The following is a 22760-nucleotide window of genomic DNA, read 5'->3' as shown; positions in this document are numbered from 1 at the left end:
GGCATGAAGGTTAAAACCTGTTCCATTTCTGATACTTTTGCATGTGGTAAAATGTAAACTATTTGAAATGGCTGAAGTGAATGCTTGGTGTACATTTGTATTGATATGTGCGGTGGGAGTGGAGTGCAGGAGGACTGGAGTTCACAACTTCTCAGCAAAGTGTTACACCTCTCAGAACGGACATCTAGACCACACAGTTACCCTTTTGCTATGGATGGGTGTGTCTTCCTCAGTTCTCACTTTGTAGAGCTGCACTTTTTAAAGTTCAGCTCAGACAGCTGCTGGCACAAAGAGGGCCATACTGAAGACTCCATGGAGAGAGTAAGAATGTTCTCCCCTGTGTCTGGTGAGTAGAGAATGTAGAACACTCTTAAGGGGACACTGGGCAACTCTGTAACTGTGGTAATAATAGCTAATAGGGTCAGAGTGAGGGTTTAGGGAGGTAAAACATGTGAAGTGCTTAGAATGTTGTCCAGGGCACAGGGAGGCCTCTGCTTTTGCTGGTGCTGCTTTTACAGTTGGCCTCATGACTCCAGGTACCCTGTGAATGAGTGTTGACCTTTATGGAACCATCTCATGAAGTTTTCATAACTTATTGACCCAAGATACATCAAAGGTATATACAAAAGGCAAATAGAGATCATCTTTAATACTAGATATTCATTTAACTTTTTTAAGATTTTATTTATTTATTCATGAGACACACAGGGATAGAGAGGCAGAGACTCAGGCAGAGGGAGAAGCAGGCTCCATGCAGGGAGTCGGATGCAGGACTCGATCCCGGGTCTCCAGGATCACACCCCGGGCTGAAGGCGGTGCTAAAGCACTGAGCCACCGGGCTGCCCTAGATATTCATTTAGAAACAAAGGTTCAACCAAGCCTTTCCTCTTCAACAGCCTCAGGGGGAAAGAAGTGGGCTTGTGATTTCCTGGTTGGAGGAGGAGTAGAAATCTATAAGAAGAATGAATATGCAGGTCACTTAGTTCAGCCTGCTTTCTGTAAAGCCAATAAAATGGAGAACAAGGGATGCACCAAGATAGTAGATACTTGTCACCATCAGTAGGCCTATCCTACACTAGATCCTCTCCCCTCATTTGTCAATTTCCATGGAGAAAGGAAAACCAAAATCACATATAACCATGAAATTGAAATGCAGCCCAATCTCCTTTAAAGAAAGCAAACTCTGCAGGGCTTCTTAACTTAACCCTACTATGGGAATTTAATTAAGCCCACAAAGTTTTCAGAAATGTGACCAACACTAGGGTTAAGTGGAAGCTCCTATACCTTTAGATGATCTTTAAAAGAGAAAGTTCCAGAGGAGCTTTGAAGGAATTTAGAGGAAGACAGGCTAGGGAAGTAGAACTCTCCAGAAGCCAAGTGGCCACTAAAAGAAACTAGGCCTTGTGGTCAGCTCAAGACAGGACGGGTAGAGCCAGCTGCTTACATCCAGGCCTCAGGAGAAATGAAACAGACTGGACCATGGGAAAGAAGAAGTGTGGTAAGATCTGTGCACCAAGAACGCTGTGCCAGCAACCCAATCTGTGGTAAACTCTTTGAATCTTATGTCTGTCTACTCCCCTTGAACCTAAAGCCAGGACAAATCCAGTAGCAATAAGTCATATGGGTAATGTCAGAACAGAAAGGGTCTGGGTCCAAGGGAGCTGGAAAGGATTTTTATTTCGAGCATCTAGAGGCAATGTGGCTGGGACACATTATTTAAAGGCCTCAAAGTTATAACCATGGAAAAGGGGCTCAGCACCAAATCCAAATTTGATATGGAGACAGAAATGAGGAACCAGCAAAGTAAACAGAAGGCTAAGATACAGAGCAGATAGAAATAGGTTGGGGAACGTGGTTCTGAAACAGAGACTGGGAATGATTTACCCCAACACACTTTGCACTCAACACTCCATCAAAACTGCTCTTATAAAAGTTACAGATGAGTCCTTGGATTGAACAATGACCTACACTACCTATTTTTAAAAAACATTTTATTTATTTATTCATGAGAGACACAAAGAGAGAGGCAGAGACACAGGCAGAGGAAGAAGCAGGCTCCATGCTGGGAGCCCGATGTGGGACTCGATCCCAGGACTCCAGGACCATGCCCTGGGTGGAAGGCAGCTGCTCAACTGCTGAGCCACCCAGGCGGCCCTACACTGTTTAATACAAAGGTCAGCCCTCTACTTTTCTCAGCAGCAATGGGCACAGTTGACCATTCCTTCTTCCTTGACTGTAAGTTTCTTCATTTGGCTTTCAGGAGACTATGTTGTGTGGAGTTCTTCCTACCTCATTGATTTCTCCTTCTGTCTTTTATGTTTGTTCCTTTTTTCTCAATACATGGTCTTTTCTTCTTCTCCACATATACACTTTCACTTCATGATTTCACCCAGTAGAATTCAATACTTTCAGTATGATTTGCATAGCAATGATTCCCAAATGAATATCTTTATCCTAACCCTTCTCATGAACTCTGGTTCAGGTCTCTGCTGGGGTGTTTAATGGACACCTCAAACTTCATATGTCCAAAGTTGAACTCCTTACCTTATCCTAAATCTCTTTCACATGTAGCTCTTCCCATTTCAGCTGATGGAAACTCCATCCTTCCAGATGTTGAGGCCAAAATCCTTGGTGTCATCTTTGAACTCTCCCATTCTTTCACCTCCTGGCCAATCCATCCACAAATACTGTTGGCTCAGTCCTCAAAATATACCCAGAGGCCTCCCTCACCTCCCCACTTCCTCCACTTCCTCTCCTCCTCTCAGCCTCCAGCTCTCCATCCTGATTACTAAAGCCAGATCCGAAGCATTTGTGTGGTTTTAACCTTTCCCGTATGGCCTAACTCCAACAGGGCAGCCAGATTGTTTCTCTTTGAAATATAAGTCCAAGCATGTCACTCTCCTGCTTAAAATCCATCTCCCGCAGAGTTAAAGCCAGATTCCTTATAATACCCAGAAGACTCTCCATGAGATGACCACCCCCTCTTTCTTCTCTGACTTCATCCTTATTTCTCTCCCCCTTGCTCGCTGGTCCAGCCATAATGGCCTCTTCACTGTTTTGGACAACAGGAGGTGCTGTTCTACTTTCGTTGTTTACCCTGGCTATTCCCTCTGTCTGTAACACTCTTCCCCAACTATCCACATGGTGACCACCACTTCCTGCCCCCTGCCTTCTTTATGTTTCTGCTGAAGGTCAGTTTTTCCACGAGGTCCACCCTGGCCACCCTGTTCAAAATTCCAACCTGCTCCCAACGCCACTACTCTGACGTCCTTTCACTGTTCAAAATTTTAAATCGTACTTCTACTTCTTAATATAAAATGTACTCTTTTCTACTCATTGTGTTTTCATGTGACTGTCTCCACTGTTAGAAAATAAGCTCAACAAGGAGAGGGTTACTGTCTGTTTTGTTGACTTACATATTCCAAGGGTCTAGCCGAGGGCATGCTGTGAAGTAGGTGCTTTTATTTAACATGTATTTAACATGTATAAGTATACATGTTAAAGAAATACATGATTCAGAGAGGAAGGGGGTGAGTCTTGAGGCCTGTGGAGAGGAGACTTCTACAGAAGCACGAGAACTGAAGCAAGAAGGCCAGTAAGCAGCCTGGCTTTCCAGCTTAGTGAGTTCTGTGGCACTTGGATAGGTAGCAGCAGGTGAGTAATCCTGTACCTGAACAGAGCTGGCCTCACTGCTAACAAGCGCTGTACAGTATGTCCCCATCTGGTGCTGGCCTGACTCCTAAGTCTTGTTAGAGAGCATCTCTTTCAAGCCCAGCCTCAATGTTAATATCTATGTGAAGCCAAGACAGACTTGTGCCCCACGCAGCTGAATTCATTACTACCTCTTCTTGTTTCTACAGTGTCCTGCCCATACCTTTTATGTAATGCTCATTGCACTATGTGAAAATTAGAATATATATCTTTACCTAGTCATAAATGTGTGCTTCCCCTGGTAGATTGTGAGCCCCTGAAAACAGTGAATATGTTTCATCGCTACTTATCTTTTTAATAAAACAAAGACTTGTGCCTGCCGGTGGTAAGCAGTCAGCAAATAAATAACAGTTATTTTAGATCCAGCTCGATTCATTTCATTTTAAAGAGGGCTATCTTTTTGCCTTCAACAGTTTGAATGTAATCATATGGTAACAACAGATGCAAAATGATTCTCAGAGAAGTGACACATTTCTACAATATTTTTTAAGTTCAAGAAAGGGACCACCATTTCTACAATTAAAAAAAAATTATTTTAAGGTGGCATAGTTCAAGCATGATATCTTGTTTTCTGGTTTTGTTTTTGTTTTGTTTTTTTTAAGATTTTATTATTTTTTTTAATTCTTATTTATTTATGATAGTCACAGAGAGAGAGAGAGAGAGAGAGAGAGAGAGGCAGAGACATAGGCAGAGGGAGAAGCAGGCTCCATGCACCGGGAGCCCAACGTGGGATTCGATCCTGGGTCTCCAGGATCGCGCCCTGGGCCAAAGGCAGGCGCCAAACCGCTGCGCCACCCAGGGATCCCCGGTTTTGTTTTTGTTTTTTACCAGAAAAAAATTCAGAATTTCAGGTGATCACTCATTAAGTCCCAAGTTTGTGGCCTTGAAAGTTAAGCATGTCTTCAGCTCTAAAGAAGCAGATTAAACCACTTGTGCTGTCAGCTTGAAGCTTTTGGAAGCTGGCCAGAACTGCCTAAGAATTTTTTTTCTTTCTTATTCTCTTCCTTTCTGCCAGGCTTTCACAGTGAGTTCATTTGCAGAATCAAATGAAAACCAATCCCTTTTATGCAAACCTTCCTGAAGCAGCAGGGCTATGTTTGGTCACAAGAGAGGAGGTTCGTGCGGTGGAAGCCCTGGTGGTGATTTCTCCCCACTCAGGCCTCGCCAAGGTCCTCCTCACCAGGCAGTGATGAAAGGAAGGATCAAACGGCCCTCTCGAAGCCAAGCCCCATCAGACTTGCCTTTGCTAAATATAGTGCACTTCAATAAACACCATTGTGAATTTGCAGTTTGCTTGCTGGCGAATACATTGTCACCTCCATCAAAATTTTATGCATGCATGTATGTATTTAGGACTTCCTGGACCCTCTTTTATAAACTAACATATGAAGCAAATTTCCTTTAGATTTTACTCAATTGTTTCCTCTCAGCACTTTAGATAGATTAACTTGGAAAACAAAGTTCTGAAACAGGGAAGGCTGAATGAATAAAGTTTAACCACAGGCAAGGTTGAGGTCTCTGGAATTCTTAAAAATACCACTTTAAGATCTCCTGAGATCTGTGCTGCAATCTCCTGTCCTGTGGCCATGAAGTGACACTTTGCTAGTCAAATGAGGACTTGGTAGATCAGATTAAGATAATCATTGCTTTAGGCAAATTCTCCCGAGCAGTTTCTGCTGATATAATTATCAAAATAGATTCTGTTTAATTGTGTGAAAGACTTGGTCAAGGTGCTATACTTATTTTTGATTTATGTTCACCTTTGATCCTAATGGAAAGTAAACATCTTTGTTCTGTAGCCAACACCTGATCTTTGGGCTTCTGTTCACTCTTACCTAAAAAAAGATCAGGAGAGAAAGCACACCAAGCACGCAAAGTTCAACAGCAGTTGGGGACAGGGACCAGAACACTGCCTTCAGCGGGAGGCTTAGGGGTCACTTAGGGAGGCAGAGGATGTGAAGTTTTGAGCTGATTTTGGCCCCAGATGCCTCAAGCAGGTGGGAGAGGCATGGGAATCTGAATAACCACATGGGCAGAGCCCACTCGCTGGTACACGTGAGAGGTGACACATTCTGAGACAAGATTCCTGCACCAGGGGGTTCCACTGCTTCCATTTTTACATAGAAGAAAGCTCAAGACTTCCTCCATCTATGGTTTCCAGCATCTATAGTTTGGAGGAGTAGGTTTTTCACTCCTCCACAGATCAATTTCGACTTCATTAGTTTACCATGTCAACCCAACCAATCAGGGTCCCAATTTTAGAAAACAAATATTTAGGCCTTGAACAAGGCAGAAAATAAGAAATAAAGTATTATGTAATGTTTGCTAAATAGGAGAGAAGTAGATTCTAATAGGACAAAAGAAGGGATGAAGTCTATTTTTTTCATTCTCCTTGTTTTCCTTCTTTCTTTCTTTCTTTCTTTCTTTCTTTCTTTCTTTCTTTCATTCTTTCTTTCTTTCTTTCTTTCTTTCTTTCTTTCTTTCTTTCTTTCTTTTTTCTTTTTCTTTCTTTTTGTAGTTACCATTTGTGTATCCTTTATGTGCTACAGTTAGTCAGTCTTCAAAATGAGTGCAAACTAGGGATTTATGCATTTACAAGATGGAGAACCCCACTCTGGAAAATCCAAAATAATACCCCCAAAATGACTTATAACATAAGCATTAGGCATGTTTTTCTTCTTCACTAGAGGATTGCTCAGTAGGTTCATTTAAATCAGAATTGTGCAGACTGAAGCTTTTACAAACAGCTGTCGAGTGGTGGAAAGAATCAAAAGATCTCAATTAATATACCAGCCACAGCATAAAGTAGCTGTGTGACCTTGAGCATGTAAGTCAGCGAACCTTTCAGAGCTTCCGTCTTCTCTTCTATAAGACACAGATAACAACACCTACTTCTGAGACTTGGGAGGATCAAATGAGATCATTTGTGTAGAAGTGCTTAGTTAACATAACCCACTTATTTGTGAATTCAGTGAACATTCAGGGAGCATCTGCTATGTGCCAGGCACCGTTCGGCACTGATCGTGTGATCTACACAGCATGTGGCACTTTCATTTGCAATTTTCATCTGTTAGGGACAACTTGTGTTGAAACTTGGTTTGTATGCGGTACACCCACAGCTTCTTAGAAATACATCAAGTGGGTAAACTGAAGGACAGTTACACATACTCATTTACTTCTCCTAGAGTTCAGATGCACCATGAATTGTGAACAAAGATCCTGCCTCTAGAAGACTTACCATCCATACTGACTCATGTGAAGCAAAGGGAAGTGCACAAAACACAGCCTCTCCCAAACACAGAAGGGAAAGGAAATGCCTCTCAGTGTGTGGGGGACGCAGATACTGCCGTGGGCCTTGCCATTATGAAGACTCTTCCCCTGCAGGCCATTCCCAGAGCCCTTGGATTGGGCACCATGGCCGGGTGTCTGTGATAGGGCTTGTTTCTCTGTTTCAGAGCCTCATTACATTGGTGGAAGTTCTGTCTCAGGCTGTTATGATGCCAAGTGCTTCGTATAACTTCCTTGGGTCCTTTCCCAACTGCCCAAATGCCTGCTGCCGTCTGCCCTCCTTTCCTCTCCCAGAGCCTGTGTGGGGCAAGGACTGTTTCAGGTTGGCATTAGCTCCTAAAAGCTCCTGGTAGGCATCTTTCCTTACTCTTACCTATTCTGTTTAGTTGGGCTTATATACCTCACATGACATTCCTCAAGAAGCTATGTAGACTTCTTCTGGAAATTTTTGTTTGCACAACCATAGAGAAGCAAGATGGTAGGACTGTACAACTGAAGGGGCTGTGGCCTGAACACATTACAGTCTGTGTCAGTAGCGTCTTCTGTAGTGGACAGCACTAAACAGCCTGTTCGGTCACATGTGGGGTAGCCCCAGTAGGAGAGCTAGAAGCTGTAAGAATATTCCTTGCAATCGAGTCAGAAGCTTGATCACATGCACACTCTCTTCCATGCTCCGGCAAATTGTTTTGGTCACTTTAATCTAACTTTCTAGTCAGCACTGGAAGTGTTCTAAGTACCGGCATTCTTCTTCTTTTTTTTTTTTTTTTTAAGATTTTATTCATTTATTCATGAGACATACACACACACACACACACAGAGAGGCAGAGACACAGGCAGAAGCAGGCTCCACTCAGGGAGCCCGACATGGGACTCGATCCCGGGTCTCCAGGATCACGCCCTGGGCCGAAGGCAGGTGTCAAACTGCTGAGCCACCCAGGGATGCCTTAATGCCTTGGGAACTGCCTCTTCTCTTCCATCCACACTGTCACAGCCTTAGCGTGGGACTGTATCATCTTTCCTTGAATTAGTGTAGCCATCCATCTCCTATCTGGTCTCCCTGCTCTCAATCCCCCCCCCACCCCCAGCTATTTTCTCCTGTTGACAGGGTGACCCATCTAAATGACAAATCTGGCCATGCCATGCCCCTACTTGCCAACCTTTAATAGCACTCTATGGCCTTCAAGACAATCTCCACACTTCTGAGTGTGGATACGGGACCCTTCATGATTCTGGCCTCTGCTCTCACCTTCTGCTTCTGGAACAATGTACTGGCTCAGGTCAAGTCAGAAACTTTGCATTTGCTTTTGGCTTTCCTAAAAGCTGCCCTTCCACTCTTCCACCCTCTTCTCCTGAATGAGCCCATCTCAGATGTTACCTCCCCTGGCTGTAATTTGGAGGCAAAAGTGACACCATGTATTTAGCAAGGAAAACACTTCTTCAGCCCACAGAGTGTTGAAAAGTAACAGTCTTGCAGAAAGGTCAGAAAGAAAGTCATGCCTTTCCCACCACACACTGATTCATAGGGATTAGATGCTAGTGGCAAGAAGTTCAGAGACCTATACAGAGTGAGGGCCATGCTGAGCCTCTTCCACCCTACTCCTTCCTGGCCTCTGGGCTGCCACACAAAGATGATCAGATGCCAGAAAGGCCCCAGGAGGGGCAGCCTCAAGTTGCATGGAAAAAAAAGTCAGAAAATGTAGCAGAAAAGGTTTAAGCCCAGGAATCTGAAAAACTCAATTCTGGCCACGGTATCCTTAGATTTTGGTTTATCATTCTATTGTGAAAGGATTGGACTCTCCAAGGTTTGCATATTATGCTTCACACAGCCTTAGGTGTTCTCGATGCTTTTCAAGGGCCACCTTAGGGGAATAGAAGGAGTGGGCAGCGGAGGATGAACACAATTCCCCAAGAACACCTCCACTCCTGTCAGATATTCTGTTCTTCTGCATAAGATCCCATCAATGCTGCTTAAAACACATTGCAAGACCCTAAAAGAGACTAATAAACAGTAGATACGCCACAAACCGACATACGCTTCCCCTTCTCCCAGAGTTAAGACTTGTTGACTGATGTTTCAGTGGTAATAGGACATTCTTTCTTTCTTTCTTTCTTTCTTTCTTTCTTTCTTTCTTTCTTTCTTTCTTTCTTTCTTTCTTTTAAAGATTTTTATTTATTTATTCATGAGAGGCAGAGACACAGGCAGAGGGAGAAGCAGGCTCCATTCAGGGACCCCGATGTGGGACTTGATCCCCGGTCTCCAGGACACGCCTTGGGTCAAAAGCAGGCACTAAACCGCTACGCCACCCAGGCATCCCCAGGACATTGTTTCTAGCTCTTCCCTCAGTCACCTACCCTCCAGCTGGGCTACTTACTGTCCAGGGATCAGCTGTACTTGTTGACTATATTCTTTTAATTACATATTATATAAGCCAGTGAAATGAGAGTCCTTTTTTCTATGAATACTAACGGGAATGACCTGGAAAGACTTAATAAAAACAAGCTACCAAAAATATTGCTATGGAATTATGTATGGGAAAGTTAACTCTGTAGGGAAAGATTGTAAAAATCTAGATGGTATCTACTCTACGACTGTTTCACGAGTATCTTGGAGTTCTAATTCTACTTTAGAGAAATCCAACCTGGAAATCGTACATGGTGTGTCAAAAACTGGAATTCACTTAAAAGGGGCAACAACATAAGTCCAGTGTGTCCACACTCAAATCAAGCCTGGGCCCTACATTAGTCACTGGAAAGTAGACATATATGCTTTAAGATAAAACAAAATATTTAGACGGATATATATAATTTTTATGATTCCCCACTTTGAGACAGACCAGAAAGTATTCTTTCTGTAAAAACAAAAAGCCACAGCAAAACAGTCCAGGCTCTGAGTTTCTGTTGGCATTTTTGTTCCAGAGAAGTCCCTTCTATTGAAGTGGTCCCTGACTGGCCTTGCATTTGTGCAGCTGTCAGGCTCAATGGCCACTATAACACAGACAGCATGGTCATTTCCAACTACAACAGGTGTCCCTGATTTTTAGTCTTTCTTAAATTTCAGCAGAGACTGCAGTATGACCATGAAAAAAAAAGTTGGACCAAAGGAAGAAAGATAGGGGTGCAGAGTGAATGGTTTGACCTGGAGGCTCTCTCTCCAACTAGTCAGTACATTTGTAGCGCCAAGGAGCTCTGCTTGGCAAACCCACCAGTACAAAGGTTTACTGATTCTGCTTTTAACTGAGATCAGCTGCTGAATGACTTGTATCATTTTTGTTGGGTAAGGGCAGGATGGTGATTATACAAATCTTTCTGTGCCCAGTGATAGTTGTAACTATGTACAGTAAAATTGGCATTGCTAGGGGTCAATTGAAGTGTGCCAGGTAAGTGAGTATTGACCTAAAAAGTGTAATATATTAGTGCAAAGAAGATGTGTTACACTCTCTGGTAGAAGGTATAGCCATTCTGAAATCAGAGTGTGGATCTCTGGTGTGCAAAGCAGTTTGTGAGAGACTAAGTATTTTATCAGGAGTCTCTATGATCTGTAATTAATTATAGTCTTTAGTAAACAAATCAAGAACTTAATGCCTTAAATTATAGATAAGGCATGAACTTTCAAAATGGCATCTTGTCATCTATAGAATTCTACCTGGGAAAGTGGACTAGGTCTTCAAATCTTCAAAGTGAACATCTCCTACACCCTACCACCGACTGACCTCCTCTGTTCCTCTTCCTTGTGATAGCCATTGTCTTAGTCCAGACATATTTTGAACATATTAAAATATATTTTCCTTTTACAACACAGTTGAAATCACATCTTATATACTGTTCTGCAACTTTCTTTATGCCTTTTATTTATTTATTTTTATTTTTTTTTAAAGATTTTATTTATTTATTCATAGACAGAGAGAGAGAGAGAGAGAGAGAGACAGGCAGAGGGAGAAGCAGGCTCCATGCAGGGAGCCCGATGTGGGACTCGATCCCAGGTCTCCAGGATCGCGCCCTGGGCTGAAGGCGGCGCTAAACCGCTGAGCCACCCAGGCTGCCCTATGCCTTTTATTTTTAAAGCTCTACCATAGGGTATAGTTCTATGTATTTACTAAAGATTATTTAGCTAGCTAGCTCATGTCCTACTTTGTAGCAGGTATATGGGCATAATAGGAAAAAAAAAAAACCCCACTAAAATAGTACAGAAGGATAAAACTTAAAAAATAACTGCTGACAGTCTGGAAGAGATAGTCTGAGGGGGTGGGGAAGGGGCTGACATCTGAGGAGAAGTAATTTCTATCAAGAGCAGGAATAGGTTTGCTCTGATGAGTCTTTTCATCTTCTTTGAAATTCAAGGCTCACCTCAGGCTCAATGAGAATCTGTTTAATTTCCCAGGGAGCTATCTGTGGAATAAAACTGGAGCAATGTTAGGATATGTCCCCCACCTTTTTCATTATCCCTAACTAATCTCTGCTAATTTATAGCGCCTCGACTAAGGTACTAATTAGGTGGGAGTCAGAGTTTTTGAGAGTCAGACTTTCTGGTAGAATGGGAGTTAAACTATTATGAAGCCTGTTGATTCCTTTGGTTAATATTTTTCCTTTCATCCAGAACTATGCTCACTTCTTTGGTGGAGAAGCTGAATGAGCTGAACAGAGTCCTCTAAATTAAAAGAGCCAATTGGAGGATAGTTCTTAATGGGATAAAAAGTTGTGCTCCCCAGTTTTCATCAGTGGGAAAGAGTTATGGAGTTCCACAAGAGGGGCATTGGCTTTGGGGCAGACCATGTGCTTGGGTTCAAATCCAGAGTCTACTACATACTAGCCACGTGATCTAGGCACAACTCAACTCTCTCCAAGCCTTTATCTACTCACGTGTAAGCGGAGGTATATGAATCCTTTCATTATAAGGCTACTGGGAAAAGTACATAAGATAATGTACATTCTCATGGGTTAGGTCCCTCTGTGCACTGGGTCAGGCATTGTGTTAGATTTCCAGAATGACATGTGCTAAGTATATGGTAGGCAGTTATTAAAGACTTGTCGACTTGACTCAATTTCATAAAGTAACAGGGAATCTAAAAAAAATAAAACAAATAGGAGACCATCACTTAAAGAGCTTTGGAATGGTGCTATAAGATAGCAGATTAGGTAACTCTTTCTAAATATGCCCCCAGGCCTTCTTTTCCAAAACAGACATAGAGAGAAGGAATAGGTAGAAGAAAAATCAGATATTTCTTGAGACTAAAAGACAAGTTATACAAATAATGAATATAATATATCCACTACAGGGTGATTTTTAATGAAAAATTCTTTTTGTGAAGGGCCATGGCTTAACCTCTGACTCTATTCACTTCCAGGATACAGATATCTGGGATAATATTTCCCAGTCTCAGCCCTACTACTGACATTCTGGGAGAGATGATGCTCTGCTGTGTGTGTGGGGTGGGGGGTTGGGGAATGTGTCCCAAGCATTTTGTTATGTTTGGCAGCATCCCTGACTTCTGCACTCTAATACTCTCCACCAAGTTGTGACAACCAAAAATGTCTCCAGACATTGTCAAATGTCCTAAATCCCACAAAATTGTTCCTGATTGAGAACCACTGCCCTAGGGCTAATTTGACCAAAGAATGTAAGAAAATAATATATTCCCAAGGAAGAGACCTAGCACTCAGACTTAGGCCAATATGTTGCTAGGACATATTAGAGGATATGTAATTTATATCAAGAGTTATTGGAGGATAGTTTCTGGGACACTTCTGAGTGCAGATGTTTCTCTCAGCCAGATTAGACCTCCAGTCCAGCCATATGTTTGTGTCCAAAGGGGGAAAGGATTACAAAAACTGGGAAGATCATTTTTCACTGAAGTCCCTCAGAAACAGTGAGAAATGTCATCCTTCCTCATCATCTGTCCCTCTTGCTAACTCTGGCCACTCTTCCCCCTGATGTTCCTCCAATGTACTGGATTAATCATGTCTTTTACTCTGTACTCTGTTTGATCCTTTGACATCTCAGGGCCTGCTGACTCTGGAGGGACTCCCATCCTAGGGCTAGCCAATTTCTAGAGATAGCAAACAACCTGCCCGCTAGTGTGACTTTCATATGCAAGCTAGCCAACCCAGAGCCCACACCATCACCTACCTCCTCAATGGGTTCTGACAATTAGGGCCACTATTCCCCTGCCTCTATCACCCCCAGAACCAGGTACCAGATAATGAGGGGCAGCAACTTTGCCTCAGAGCCTGCTGAAATCATTCAAACTTGCCAGTTCTGAACTGTGTATCCTGCATACTGTGCCTTCTCCTACCACAGAGCTCTTGCCCTTGCCGTTCCTTCTGCCAGAGACAGCCCTCTTTCTTCAGAACCGCTTCAACCAGACCCCATGAACTTCCCCGGACCCCAGAGCTCATTTCAATTAGGAACTTCCTTGGAGACCTGAGCCCCAGCCAAGGTCAAGTACCTTTGCCATTGTTCTTATAAGCTTTCTACTTGTTCTTCTAGTTACTTAAGTTAGCTTGCATTTGATTCCCTGAGTCATTATTTGATTAAGGTCTGGTGTCCCCTTTTAGATTGAAAACACCCAAAGAACAGCAGCTGTGTCCTTTTTTTCTCACTACTGCATCTTCAGCACACTCCCTGGTACCTGATACGTGCTCAATATTTGTTGGTTGAATGAATAGATTGGATCCGTTGGGGACTCCTAGAAATGACAGGAGGAGTCTTTGAAGAGGACCTAAAGCCCAGCAAAAGAAAATTAAGAGAGAGTCAGAGAAATATATTTCATTATAGTTAGCATGGCTTCATTGTCCCTGGGCAGCTGGATGGTAACAGACGACACAATGTTAATAGATTATAGCACATATACATGATGGCATATTATGCAACCACTGGAAATCACATTTGATTTGTCTCATACACATAGAAAGGAACACCATGTAGATATTCAAATTATATTGCAGATTTATGTTTAACATGTAAAAATGATCCCGATATATTATTCAATATTAAAAAAGCAGGTTGTAGAACAATTTGTAGAAGGTGATATTGCTTTGTTTAAAATTAGTATAAAATTATAAATATGTGCTGATCATATGCCAGGCACTGTGAGAAACACTTTACATTTATATGAAATATCTTATAAGAACCCTAAAAGGAAGATACTTTTATCTCCATTTGCTAACTCTGGCCACTCTTCCCCCTGATGTTCCTCCAATGTACTGGATTAATCATGTCTTTTACTCTGTACTCTTTTTGATCCTTTGACATCTCAGGTCAAAGATAAAAGATAAAGAAAGATAAAAGAAAATAGATAAAGAAAGATAAAGATAATAATGAGCTTTTACTGGTAGAACACTTGCCTGTAGCTCTATATTAATATCATAACTACTTTAACAACTATGTTAGTAATGATCCCCTGAAGTTAGGATTATTTACTTCCTCTTTTTCCTAAATTTTATGCAATGAATATGGGTTAATTTTGCAACATAACATAATTCATTTAAAAATACATGTATAAAAATAAATAAATAAATAAAAATACATGTATATGCTTTTTAATGACAAAAATGTTCTTAAGCAATGTTAATGGTCAGATAAGACAGTGAGATAAATTTTATATACAATCTCATTTCAGTGATGTTTTGTAAAAAGCAAAAACAAAACAAAACAAAAATATATGTATATAGAAAGGAAATGGGTAAAAAAAAAAAAGGAAGGAAATGGGTACTAATGTTATAAATGTTTTTTTCTCTTTACTTGAGCACTTTGGCATTTCCCAAGTTGCTTATAATGATCTTGCTTTTGTTATTAAGCAGTTTGTGAAAGTTGGCCACTGGACAGCAGTTAGTACTGGAATACTTTAATTGCAGACTAACCCCCCTCCCTAAAGTTTCTGAGGCATTTTGAACTCTCACCCCCAGAATGTCAGGTATGTAGGAGATTTCTTTTTTTTCTTTTTTTCCCTATAGCAAAACTAATTTTTATGTCAAATTTAAGAATGGAAAAAGTCTCGATGCCAATGCACTTCACTCCCCTTTCTTCCCCAGCCCACTCCTACCTTCACCCCTGCCTGCACTCCATTCCTAGGGATTAGTCACCATGTTGTACTGTAACTCAAAAATATCAGGGAAAATGAAACACATGGAAGTATTTCAGAAATATGATCCTTCCTCATATCAATCGTACTGAAACAGTCAGACCCCAACCACACCAAACCAAATTCACCACCCCACCTCACCCCCCCTTCCCCACGAGGGATTGACACACTGGCCTTTTCAAGGTAGGACTCTAAATTGTGAAAATCTTACCCTCCTGTGACTTCAAGTCAGCCAGGCTGGCAGGACCTCTCTTTCCTCAGGTTGAGGGTTAATCGTCAAATGGAGATAGAATCCTCTTTACCTAGAAGGGTGGTCATATCAGGTCATCCTGGAGAGAACTACAAGAGTACATTGAAGCCTAAGCTGGCAGCTGCTTTTGGCTATTAAGTAGTCTTTCTGCTCTAGAGCAGATGGTGTTGGCAGTGCCATAGAAGTCACCCTGGAAAGACACAAACACTTGCAAAGTTGGCTTTGACTTGCCATGTTAAGTATCTTTTGAGTTTTTATATATATACACACACACATGTATGCGTATAGATTGAGTTTGATAAATATATATAATATATATTTTATGTATGTTACATATATGTCACTAGCATTTATATGATGTCTACATGGTCTGACATCAGACCGTGGTCTTTCACTGCCTACCTAAGCCAGGGCCTGGTACACGCTGGGCACTCCCTTTCAATTTGTTGCATTTATGATAAATAAACAAATGGCAAATGAATTCTAAAGGGTGAACATGCGCACAGCTAGGACACAATTCAAATGTCTTCTATCCATAAAAGGACACAGGACGCGTCTTAAGGAATAAGAGGGCAGCTCGCTGCTTTTGGCGGAGCCCCAGAGTTGGAGCAAGGACCGGCCTGCAGTGGGAGATGCTGACTTGTGCCACGCTCGGTATGGAGGGGAGGGAGCCCCTGCTCCGTCCCAGGGCCTACCGGGTTCACACCAGAGTGGCACTGCCAGGGGACCCGGAGCCACCGCAGAGAGTCAGCCCCAAGCGCCACGTGTCTCAGACTCAGGACAGCCTCAGGTAGGACTGCCCTCCCCAGACACCCCGAAGCTGCCAGAGCCTACAAGCACTAAGTCCTTCTGGGGGCTCCAGAGTGCGAGGGCTCTTCTGAACCTGGCTTGGGAGTCAGCCAAGAATCTGATGGCAAACGACGATCTCAGAATGACTTTGGGAATTTGGAACTCAGTGCTGGGTGACACCCTCTGTTTCCATTATTATCGTCATGATCATTAACTTCGCAATTACATTTATTTGAACACCTACCCACCAGGCACTGTGCCAAGTACTTTGTTTCTAATTGTTACAATTTCTCCAGAAGGTATTATTAGCTCCATGTTACAAAAGTGAAAATGAGCCCCAGAGAGGCTAAATAACTTTCTTAAGGCTCACAGCTAGGAAAAGGCTTCCCTTCTCAGCTCCAAAATCCATTAATGACTGCTCATTACCTAGAGTGGCTGTTTGTATCCCTATTTCAAAGAACACGGTGGTGGTGGGGGGGTGCCACAGAGGGACTTCAGGAGCCACCTCAAGGGCAAGATCATGTGGCAGGTTCCAGGGTTCCTCCCCGCAGAGCACATTTTGATGAAGCTTCTCTGATTTCCTCTATTTTCGATACCAGTCATCCAAGTAAGATTTAATTTGATTTCTTCAGGGCTCTGCTCTAATATTTGAAAAAAAAAAAAAAAGAAAAAAAGAAAAACAAAGAGTGGAAGGAATTGAAATAGGAAGGGAGGGATGAAGGGCGAAAAAGATTTTTAAAAAGCCATTGTCATAAAGGAGAAAATCTAAACTTCTCAATTGTGGTATTTCAGGACCTTCCGAAACTTTCCCCAAGACATCATCCCACCTATAACCACAATCCCTGTTCTTGATTATTTCTGCTCCCATCACACTGGCCAAATTGTTGTTTCTGGAGCTCTCCTCTTGTCTATTTGCCTCTGTGTCTCTCTTCTTCAGTCTCCCAAGCCTGTGCCCTCCATTCCTGCTGTTACACAGCTTCTGCCCCTTGAAGACTTCCCTAGTACACCCCGCCTGGAAGTTACTCAGAAGGGTGGAGGGGCAGTGGGTCGGGGTGGGTGGAAGGTGCCACTGGCATCTGGGATGCTGCTAAATATTCTATAATGTACAGGACAGGCTAAAATTGTCAGTGGTGCCACGGGATGGAAGCCCTCCAACAAGGCATGGAAACTAAATAACAAACATTGAAAAGAAAAAAGTAAAACCATCTTTAGTCTCAGATGACATGATTCTTAATGTAGTAATTCCTAAAGAATCTATAAAATACTATGATAACTAATAAGTGAATTCATAGAGGTCATAAGATATAAAGTCAATACACCAAAAAATTAATGTTATTTTTGTGTGCTTGCAGACAACACTTAGAAAATATTTTCTGATCAAAGCAACAAATACATAAAATATCTCAGCATAAATGTAATAAAAGACATGCAAGACCTCTAAACTGAAAACTATAAATTTGCTGAAAGAGATAAAAAAATCTAAATAAATGGGGAGACAGAATTTTTATGGCCCAACGGACACAATATCGTTAAGATATCCATTCTCCCAGGCCGCCTGGGTGGCTCAGTGGTTGAGCATCTGCCTCTGGCTCATGTCATGATCCTTGGGTCCTGGGATTGAGTCCTGGCAGGACTCAAGTGGGAGCCTGCTTCTACTTCTGCCTGTGTCTCTGCCTCTCTCTCGGTGTCTCTGATAAATGAATAAGTAAAATCTTTTTAAAAAAAGATACCAATTCTCCCTAAATTAATCCATACATTAAATACAATCTCAACTAAAACATTAAGACTTTTTTCTGTAGAAATTGACGCCAATAGGAATCCAACATGATTCCACAAACATTTGGACGACTCACCAAGTTTTAAGGTGATGTTAAGACCTATTATAAAGCTATAGTAATCAGGATAATGTGGAATTATCATAAGTATAGACAAATAAATTGATGGAACAGATTAGAAAGTTGGGAAATACACTGATACATATAGAATCAATTGATTTTTTAAATAAAGGTTTCAAGACGAATTGTAGGAAAGAAAGTAGGAAAGAAAGTCTTTTAAACAAATGGAGCTGGAAAAACTAGAATAAATATATAGGGGATAAAAATGAACCTGAACCTATACCTCACACTTTATAAAAAATTAATTCAGGATGGGTCATAGACCTAAATGTAAAACCTAAAGTTATAGAGTTTCTAGAAGAAAATGTAAGAGAGTATCTTTGGAAATTTGGGGAAGGCAGAGATTTCGTAGAGGTGATCCAAAAAGGATGAATTGTTTAAGAAAAAGAGAGTTTAATTTCATCAAAGTCAAAAACTTCTACTCATTTGAAAACACTATTAAGAAAATGAATAGACAACCATAGACTAGGAAAAAATATTCATTCATGAATATATATCTGACAAAGGTCTTGTATCCAGACTATATATACAAAAAAGTAAAGCAATTAAAAAATGGCAAATCATTTGAACAGATAATTTACACCCCAAAATGAACATTAATCCAAGGGGAAATTAGCACACATAAAAATGATTAAGCACAAATATATCCTAGAATATACATATTATAGATAAAATTATATTTATATTCTAATTATATGTAATATATGATATGTATTCTAATTATGTATTATATATATTCTAATGATATATTCTTAATAAAAGTAACTATATATAATAAAATATACATTTATAATTTATAATATAATTATGTTATAATATAATATATAGAATACATATAAATTTATAATATATAGTATATATAACTAGAATATATTTAATTCTATTAAAATTCTAAAATTTGTGTATTCCAGGATGCATAGATCCTTGAATTGGTGCTATGCTCTCCCCACTGTATCCTATTAGCTGGTACGTGATTCTCATTTGTCTCATTCCTAGTTATGCCAGCTTTGATCATTTGATTAAGGTAATGACAACCAGCTGTCTGTTTTCTCCACTGTAAATTCACTCTTTCCCTCTTGTATCTCGTCAGTATTTTGTGAAAAAATACTTTTTAATTATCAATTTTTATTTATTTTAAAAATTTTTTTTATTTAAATTCAGTTTGCCAACATATAGTATAATACCATCAAGTCCCCTCAGTCCATCAAGTGCCCTCCTTAGTGTGAAAAGATATTTTGAGGCTATGAAAACAACCTGATTTTCTTCAAATTTTTACTTCCATTAAAATGTGACCTCTATTAAAGTTTCTTACCCGAGTAATTGCTATTCTGTTTGCCCAAAAAATGATATTTTAATGTTAACTTTGTTCTACATGAATTACTTGCTGTGTTATTGTTAGAAATGTTGTAAGAAGTTTTCTCTTCATTTTTTTGCCTGTTTATTTATTTATATCAGTCTGGACTCAGATATTCCTATTTAAATCAGTAGATTATAACTTGTTACTGTCATTATTTATTTTGATGTTTGGATTGTCCCAGATTTGGCCAATAGGAGACCCCTTATACTAGCTACTGTGTCCTTTTTACATCGCTTTATCATTCTTTGAGTTCTTCCTTACTTCCTAGCACCATAGCAGTGTAATTTCCCTGACCCAGCCCTAGAAATCAGTCACTTCTCCAAGGATCCTGAGTCCTTCTTCATGGTAAGTGATATTTATAAGCTTAGTTATAGGGGGCGCTTGGGTGGCTCAGTGGTTGAGCGCCTCCCTTTGGCTTGGGTGGTGATCCCAGGATCCTGGGATCAAGTCCTGCTTCTGGCTCCTTGCGAGGAGCCTGCTTTTCTTTCTGCCTAGGTCTTTGCCTCTCTCCCTATGTCTCTCATGAATAAATAAATAAAATCATAAAATCTAAAAAAAATGAATAAATAACCCAAGCTCAGGATGCGGATACCTATTACCATTGAGGTATTGCTGCTTCCAGGACTTCTCAGTAGGCAGAGCTAGGAAATAATGAATGCTTGCAGAGAAAGACACACACACCCATATACATACAGTTACATATACATATATATCTATGTTTATGGCCTTTCTATATTGAAAACTACAAGATTTATTTTAGCTTTTCCCATTTTAATATCTGTAGCTTCTTTCTCTAACTTTGAGAAATCTGGCTCCCATTATCCTCAGTATACTTACTTATATGGTCAGTCCTCATATAAAAGCAATCTATTGCCCTTGCCAAGCTGCCACACGACTAGGTGCACCTTCCTCACAAGAGCCCCGACATACCTCTGAGATGCTGCAGCTTTACAAGGTAGGCCTTCCTATCCCAGGCTCTGATCCAATAGGTTTTGAGAAGGAGGGAAAATAGAAGGATGGAAGGGAAGGAGCGATGGATGGAGGGATGGAAAGTTCTTCCATTTAATGTAATTGAATTTACCAATATTTTCCTTCACTGTTTGGATTTCATTGTCTAATAAATCCCTCCCTATTCCAATTTTGTAAAGACAGTCTGACACATGTTCTCCTAAAAATTTTATAGTTTTGTCTTCCTCATTTAAATCTTTCCTTGGGATTGATTTTTATCTATAGCATGTGGTTAAGGGTCCAGTTTCTTTCTTCTTTTTCTTTCCTCCTCTTTCTCTTTTTATGTTTATTATTATGATTATTTTATAACATGGAAAATATTTGTCCCGATAGCATATATTGAAGTGCATTTCTTCCTCACAAAATATGCTTTTTAAAACTGCAGAGTGAAAGTAATTTAATTTGAAAAAGAGCAGAAGAGAAAATTCAGACTATATCATGTCTGAGTCTCAACAGATCACATGCCTTTATCTTCAGTTGCAATCATTTTGAGTCACACCATAATGTTTCTTGGGATCAAAAATCAAATGTTAAACCAAGGTGGGCATTCATATTTCCAGCAGAACTAAAGGATTATTCAGATTGCATTGCCAAGAAGCTATTATTTATTGAAGCAGAAATAATAGGGCCATTTGTAGAATTTGTCATTAGAAGGCATCCCCTAACCATTTGCATGGCATGCATTGCCTTTGATTAATATGGTATTGCACACACGTTTATGGCTGCCCTTTGATATGAATATTTGTCACAACTGACTCTGATGGGCACAGAATCATTTCTGACTGGCCAACTGGCTATGTTGACTCATCCAGGATATAGATGCTCTAATCTTTTAAAAGAAGATAATGTAGCAATACAGAATGTGCTTTGTTTAAAACAATTGCAAACACATAAGAAACCATAGTAATAAATTTTCCAGTAGAAAATAAGTCTTAGAACTATAGGGTATGCTTATGGGTGAATTAAAGCCCTGTACACTTAATGAGGTATAATGTCTAAAGTATGCCAATAATGTGTGTTGGAGATCCAACCTGTCATTACCCTATGGAGGTCATATTCATGTGTTTTGTGAGCAAGGAAGCCACTTTTAAAATAGAGACTATGGGCTTTTTCCAATATTAATCTTAGGGGTAATTGATATTTTATATTTGTCAGTTACTAACTCTTATTTTCCCTTGAGGGAAACCATATCTGTTGCATTTATATCCTGTGTAAAACTGAAATTTTCTCTTGCAGATGTATTAATATGCTTGATATGGTGACTCAGCAGCTGGTAGGAAGTTGACGCTCTCAGAGGTTATCAGTGGATACTTCCACCATCACTCAGCAGTGATAAAGGGAATTTATGTAAGTGATTGCTTTGTGAACACAGCAGCAGTCCACAATAATATCTGCTTCCTAACCCCACGACAAGACTCAGTGAAGATGTTAAATGTGGATAATGAATTTATAATAAAAATCTTGGAACAGGACAACGTTTTGTACAGAGTAGGAACAGTAAGCTCTTCTTAACTGCCCAGACCTACTAGAGCCTCTTTCTCAGCCCTTTTTTCTGAGCTTGTTTTCTAAGCCAATCCCTGGGTTTTGACTTTTGAGAATGAAACTCCGTTTTCCCAACCCCCGGTCATTCTCCACCCCTTTTCTTACTTCCTACGCCCCCACAACACCTCTCCAACACAACCATGCTCTTTCCCTGCCCTATGCTTCTGGCTGACTTGACCCAACTTGATTCTCAGAGCAGATCGCCTCAGCCCATTCATTGTTCCTAGACCTGCTTTATGTGGGGCAGTCTTAAAAAACCTCACAATACCACTTCCTTTCAGAAATGGGTTGCTGATAATTGTCATTCATATTTACTATATGCCCCAGCATGTGTATTGGGCACCACAGAAAGACATGAAGGGGGTGTCTATCCCACCCTGGGGAGTCTTGGTCACAGAGGACCTCTAGGCTGGTAAAATTCCTCTCCTTTAAGTTTGAGCAGCACTTGGAACAAGCAAATTGCATCCAAGAAATATGAATTTGTAGAGAGATTGTCAGTTATCATCTTACTGTGAAAAACACTACTGGCAAGACACTTAGGTCTTCTGGTTGACAAGTTGCATTTCTGGTTAGAAAAACCATCTGAAAACATGTCCAGTGATTTGTTTAGTATGTAGAGCCCAAATTTAAGAGAACTGGGTGTCTTGTATGGGACATTCTGTGAAATGAAGACAAAACCTAGTGACTTTTCTTTGCTTCTAGAGCTCATCTTTATAGTAATCTGGATGAGTCCAAATGCTGCAAATTAGCAGTTCTTATCTCCATAGATAATGAAGATCAGATCCTAAAGCAACTGTTTTCAAGGCCTAGTGACTTTCTCTTTGAGCCTGGTGATCTCTTGA

The 22760-nt window shown here is 40.6% G+C and overlaps 2 long non-coding RNA genes across 4 annotated transcripts in view; one reads left to right on the top strand and one right to left on the bottom strand.

Annotated features, from left to right (window-relative positions):
• Positions 1-751: 751 nt before the first annotated feature.
• Positions 752-16244, bottom strand: LOC102153025. 3 transcript variants are annotated; one of them, XR_005382783.1, is made up of 4 exons: positions 16023-16244; positions 15289-15379; positions 11857-13715; positions 752-951 (listed from the first exon to the last, which is right to left on the bottom strand). It is a non-coding gene; the product is annotated as an uncharacterized LOC102153025 (long non-coding RNA). The 3 variants fall into 3 exon arrangements; XR_005382782.1 differs by lacking the exon at positions 752-951 and having other exon boundaries at positions 10950-12059; positions 13626-13715; XR_005382781.1 differs by lacking the exon at positions 752-951 and having other exon boundaries at positions 10950-13715.
• A 103-nt stretch (positions 16245-16347) lies between these two features.
• LOC111093666 overlaps positions 16348-22760 on the top strand; it is a 62933-nt gene continuing 56520 nt past the window's right edge. The window contains exons 1-4 of the long non-coding RNA XR_005382784.1: positions 16348-16723; positions 18923-18977; positions 19637-19713; positions 21613-21723. This is a non-coding gene — a long non-coding RNA (uncharacterized LOC111093666). The remainder of the gene's footprint in view (positions 16724-18922; positions 18978-19636; positions 19714-21612; positions 21724-22760) is intronic.

Source organism: Canis lupus, chromosome 32, assembly GCF_011100685.1.
Source record: "Canis lupus familiaris isolate Mischka breed German Shepherd chromosome 32, alternate assembly UU_Cfam_GSD_1.0, whole genome shotgun sequence".
Classification (NCBI taxonomy): Eukaryota; Metazoa; Chordata; class Mammalia; order Carnivora; family Canidae; genus Canis; species Canis lupus.
This window is presented reverse-complemented; position numbering and strand designations above follow the sequence as displayed.